At 44.5% G+C, this 5,535-nt stretch overlaps 1 long non-coding RNA gene across 2 annotated transcripts; it reads right to left on the bottom strand.

Annotated features, from left to right (window-relative positions):
* Positions 1-3,039: 3,039 nt before the first annotated feature.
* On the bottom strand, positions 3,040-5,459 carry LOC119517588. 2 transcript variants are annotated; one of them, XR_005213564.1, is made up of 3 exons: positions 4,952-5,459; positions 3,216-3,263; positions 3,040-3,113 (listed from the first exon to the last, which is right to left on the bottom strand). It is a non-coding gene; the product is annotated as an uncharacterized LOC119517588 (long non-coding RNA). The 2 variants fall into 2 exon arrangements; XR_005213565.1 differs by having other exon boundaries at positions 3,056-3,110; positions 4,814-5,459.
* Positions 5,460-5,535: the final 76 nt, after the last annotated feature.

Genomic DNA, 5,535 nt, shown 5'->3' with positions numbered 1-5,535 from the left:
TAGCATAAGGGACAGAAACCACACAATTATCTCAATAGACTTAGAAAAAGTGTTTGACAAAACTCTATGCCCCTTTGGGATAAAAACACTAAACAAATTAGGAACAGGAGGCAACTTCCCCAGTCTGGTTGGCATGGAAAACTTGCACCCGAATCTTCATAGCAGCACTATTTGTAACAGCAAAAAGGGGGAAATACCCATCAAGTAACGGATGGAGAACTAAGATGGCACATAGCCATGTAACGAATTATTATTCAGCACTGAAAAGAAATGAAGTACTGTTACATGCTACACCATGCACGAAGCTTGAAAACATTGGGTTAAGTAAAAGAAGCCAGTCACAAAGGACACTACACGGTGTGGCTCCATTTCTACGAGATGTGCAGAACAGGGAAATCCAGAGAAACAGAAAGTTTATTAGTGTTTGATAGGGGCCTGGAGGGGAACGGAAAGGGGGTATGCAATAGAGGGTGACAGCCAATGGGTACCAAGTTTCTTTGGGGGGTAATAAAAATGTTCTAAAATTGACTAGTGATGGATACACAACTCTGAGAAAATACTAAAAGCCATTTAATTGTACCCTTTAAAAGGGTGAATTTTATGGTATATGAATCATATCTCATTAAAGCTGTTTAAAATAACAATAAAGCACATGAACAGTGACATTACTAAGTCCTACAAAGAGATGAGGTAACTTGCTTGAGGTCACACAGCTGGTAAGGCAGAGTCCAGCTAACGGAGCGCAGGGTAAGTCTGGGTCTATCTGATGGCCAAGTTGTTTTATTAGTCGCAAAGAAAAACAAAAGTCTCCGGCATCTGCACTGGACTGCACTGAAATGCTGCTCGAGTGGAGGGAATGAGGAAATGGTTTTAATTGAACTCCAAATATTTCTGTCCGATTCTCATTTTCCTTGAAAGAAATATTTACTGAGTGCCCTCTGTGAGGCAGGGCCTGCTCTTCAGTGAGCAAAACAGACTCCATGCCCTCAGGGAAGACAGTCAGACATTAAATAGGAAAATAATAAACAGTAAGAAGTCAGGGGGTGCCAAGTGCTAGGGAAAAGGAAGAGTGGGGCAAGGGAGAGAAAACGGGGTGCTGGTGATATTTCCAATAGGGTGGCTTGGGATGCCTAAAGGAAGCCCATGTGGATATCTGGGGGCAAGACAGCAAGAGTGAAGGTTTGAGGTGGAAGATGACTGCAGAGTTAGAGACGGCCAGGAGGCAGGTGCGTGGCTGGGCAGATGGGGGGCGGGGAGAAGGGAGGGCTTGGGGATGAGCAGCCCACCCAGGGCCTCACTGTAGACCAAGGCAAGGGCTTTGAGGGGACAAGAAGATATGAGCAGAAGTGATTTTGGTTTTAGAAGCATCCCTGTGATCGACGGGTGGAAAACAGACGGCGGGATGGGAAGAGGGACAAGAATTGAAGGACCCTTCTTCAATTAGTTCCATCTCAAAAACTGAAGATCTTTTTGAAAAAAAATTTGGAAGGGTTATTTTGCAGTCTGCATTTTTAGTGCTTTCTTTTCAAAGAAAGCATTTGCAGGACGTTATTTTCTTCTTTATTTTCATCACACGTAGATGGAGTCTATACATCAGTTTCAATCATCTCATGCTCCTATTTACTCGTTTGGAAAGTCTGACCTAGAGTAACACTCACACTTGCAGCGTGAAGTTAGAAGTAGAGGCTGTGCAGGAGGCTCAATGTGGATGGTGACAGCTTCACACGGGGCGGATCTGTATGGATTTGTAGAGTGAGTATCGGTGTGTCCTTTCACATAAACTGAATATTCAGGTCATCGATCTCAATCTGAACACAAAAAAAGATCCATATTGCAGATTATTTTAGATAATTAATAGTATTATACCAAGAAAACATTTCAGAACTTACAAGTAGCCCGAATACAGAACACTGATAACATTAACAACTACTGTTCCCGTTTTACAGATGAAGCTTTCAGTTCAGAGAGATTATGCAACTTGAGAGAGGTCACACAGCTAGTAGCAAGTGGCCTGGCCTGGATTTGAATGCAGGCAGTTTGAAACGCAAACCCATGGGCTTCACCACTGCACTGAAAGTTTTTCAGAGATGATGTTTGATTTGGGCATTTGGGTAGATGGCCCCACCACCACCCCAGGGCTCAAGGGAACTGATAAAGGCCTGGGAGATCCAGTCTGGGAAGGGGACAGGCAGCAAACGAGGACCAAAACTCATGAGGACAACCTCAGGAGAGGTTGGTGATCAAACGTGCACACTGGCATCAGTCACCTTGTTTTAAGGAGCTTTCTTGGGTCGGGCTTGGTCCCCTGGATCCCAAGTGGGAGGTGGGCTATGTGCTTGAGGCCCACGGAAGGGGAAAGGGCCTATGGATTGGAGGGTCTGGGAGTGTGGTCCAAGTGACTGGGAAGGAAGGGACAGAAAGGGGTATGAGGACAGGAGAGAAGGGATGGCCCAAGGAGGGTCCCACAGAGCCCCAGTTGTAGGTTGTCCTAGAAGTCTTCCATTTCATTACTTCAGTAATGAAAAATGATTCCCCTTCTCCCTCCTGGAGTGCCCAGCTGGAAATGCCTGGGAGAACCCACTTGACAGGATTCCTGTCCTCCAGGTGCTCCGGTTAAGGTGACTTTGGACTGGGAGAGTTTGGATTAAAACACATAAGGCCATTCAAGAATAAATATTAAGATTTTCTTTTAGTCAAAAGCATTTAAGTGCATTTTAAGGGTAAGTGAGTTATAGGACAAAGATGTGGAGTAGGAGTCCAAGTTTAAACTGTAGAGAGAAAAGAAGCACGTGACCTTGGGCAAGTCAGTTCCTCTCTGGGCCTGCTTCTATCCCTGTAAAATAAAAGATTTAGAAATTATATATATAAAACACCCAGAATGACACCAGAGAGACAGCAGGTGCTCAATATATATTATTGTGTGCCAGGAAAAGTTAACAAACATTTCCTCATTTACTCTGTACAAGGCTAAGAAGGGAGGTACTATCATCTCTTTATACAGACAAGAAAACTGAAATGTTAAAGAGATTAGGTAACTTGCCTGAGGTCACACAGCTAGTAAGGCAGAGCCCAGGGTAAGTATGGGTCTATCTGATGGCCAACCTGTTTTACTACTTGGAAAGAAAAACAAACAAAAAATGTATTAATAGCTGTTCTGTCATCCCAGAACTAGGATAATGCTAAAAGTATAAAAGTACCATGTATGTGTAAGATACCTGGGTACATACCGCAAGAAGATTCTATTAGTTTCTTTAAAATTGTGCCTAGAACAGAATAGTGTTTATCAACATTGGTGCACTCCATGGTAGGAATATCCAATATTACCACAACCTCAATTATGAACCTGAGAAATAAGCAGCGTGATTCATTCTCTTGGAATGAAAGTGGACCCCACCTCACACCACATACAAAAATTTAATTCAAAATGGACCAACAACCTAAATATGAGAACCAAAACTACAAAACTCCCAGAAAAAAAAAACAGGGGAACATCTCCAGGACCTTGTATTAGGCAATGGATTCTTAAGATTTTACGTCAAAAGCATGAACAAAAGAAAAATATATATAAATTGAACTTCATCAAAATTTAAAACTTTTGTGCAAAGGATTTTATCAAGAAAGGGAAAAGACAACCTACAGTATGGGAGAAAATATTTGGAAACTATAGCTCCAATAAGGGTTTAATATCCACAATATATAAAGAACTCCTACAACCCAACAAAAAGACAAACAACCCAAGTAAAAAATGGGCTAAGGACTTGAGTTGACATTTCTCCAAAGAAGATATACAAATGGCATTAAGCACACAAAAAGAGGTTCAACATCATTAGCCATTAGGGAAATGCAACTCAAAACCATAATGAAGTACTGTTTCCCACCCACTAGAATGGCTTTTATTTTTAAAATGGAAAATAATCAGTGTTGGTGAAGACAAGAAGAATAAGAAACACTGGTGTGTTGTAAATGGTAATGTAAAATGCTACAGTGCTATGGAAAAATAGTTGGGCGGTTCCTCAGAAAGTTAAACATTGAATTACCATATGACCTGCAACCCCAATTCTGGATATATACCTGGAAGAACTAAAACTAGGGACTTGAACACGTATTTTCACAACAATGTTCAGAGCAACATTATTCACAAATGCCAAAAAGTAGACACAGCCCAAGCATCCATCAAGAAATGAATGGATTAACAAAATGTGGGATGACCATATAACAGAGTATTACTCAGCCCTAAGAAGGAACGAAGTTGGTACATGCTACGACATGGATGACCCCTGAAGACATCATGTTGGGTGAAATAAGACAGACACAAAAGGACAAACACTCATCTCACATGAAATAGTTAGTATATGCAAATTCACAGTAAAAAATCAGAATTCAGGTTACCAGGAGCAAGGTTGGGGGTGGGAAATGAGGAGTTAATGTTTGATTGGTAGAGAGCTTGTTTGGGATGCTGGAAAAGTTTTGGTAATGGATAGTACTGATGGTGGCACAACATTGTGAATCTAACTAAACCACTGAACTGTATACCTTAAAGTGGTTAAAATGGGAAAATTTATTATGTTACAATAAAAATTTAAAAAACAAACACAGAATTCTACAACATAGAGTGAACCCTAATGTAAACTATGGTCTATATTAATATAACATTCATCAATTGTTAACACATGTGCCTCACTAATGCAAAATGTTAATAAAAGGGAAAACTGTGTGAGGGGTGGGTATATGGGAATTCTGTCTTTTCTGGGTGATTTCTCTGTAAACCTACAACTGCCCTAAAAAATCAATTAAAAAAATTCTCACGGCATACCCGCTATTGCTATACAACGAAACCCACGCCAGGATTAAATTCTTTCCCAGCTCAATGGCTTCTGCGAAACGCAATGCGCCGACTGACGTCCTAGTTCAACGACATCCTATACTCACTCATCTCAAAAACCCCCATTACCCAGGCAGGGAGTAAACCCTGGAAGACAGGTCTCATCTCTGGCATCCCGGAATCTCACCCCCTTCCCAGGTGCGGCTCTCAGCGTGCACGCATCTCGGTACGGTCTTTGCCCTGGAGGCGGTGGCCCTTACGTTGGTGCTAACCGGGCGACCCCTTGGCCGGGAAGAGGACTGTCGCAGTGGGGCCCCGCGGGCCCTCTGGGGTCCCCGCCAGGACTAGAGTACGAAAAGCTAACCAACAGCACAGGGCGCAGCGGGCCCGGTGCTGGGTCCGAGGCGAGCTGGCAGAGGCGCCGCCGGAGAGCGCGGAGCGGCCCCGGGCGGTTCCCGAGGGAGGGACAGGTCGCCGTCCCCGGGCGGGGCGGGCCCGGGGGGCAGGAGGCGGCTGCAGGCGAGGCCACCGGGCTAGCACACAATGGGCCGCGGCGCGAGGCCACACGCCCGGCAAACGTGCGGCCGCACCACGTGAGCAGGACAGCGCGCCGCGGCCAGGAGCTGCCGGTCGGCCCAGGCCGGGCGCGGCGCGGCGCGGCGTGCGTGCGCGCGCGTGCGCGTGCGTGCGTGCTATTTGCGATCAGGCGGCGC

This window comes from Choloepus didactylus, chromosome 21, assembly GCF_015220235.1.
Source record: "Choloepus didactylus isolate mChoDid1 chromosome 21, mChoDid1.pri, whole genome shotgun sequence".
Lineage (NCBI taxonomy): Eukaryota > Metazoa > Chordata > Mammalia > Pilosa > Megalonychidae > Choloepus > Choloepus didactylus.
This window is presented reverse-complemented; position numbering and strand designations above follow the sequence as displayed.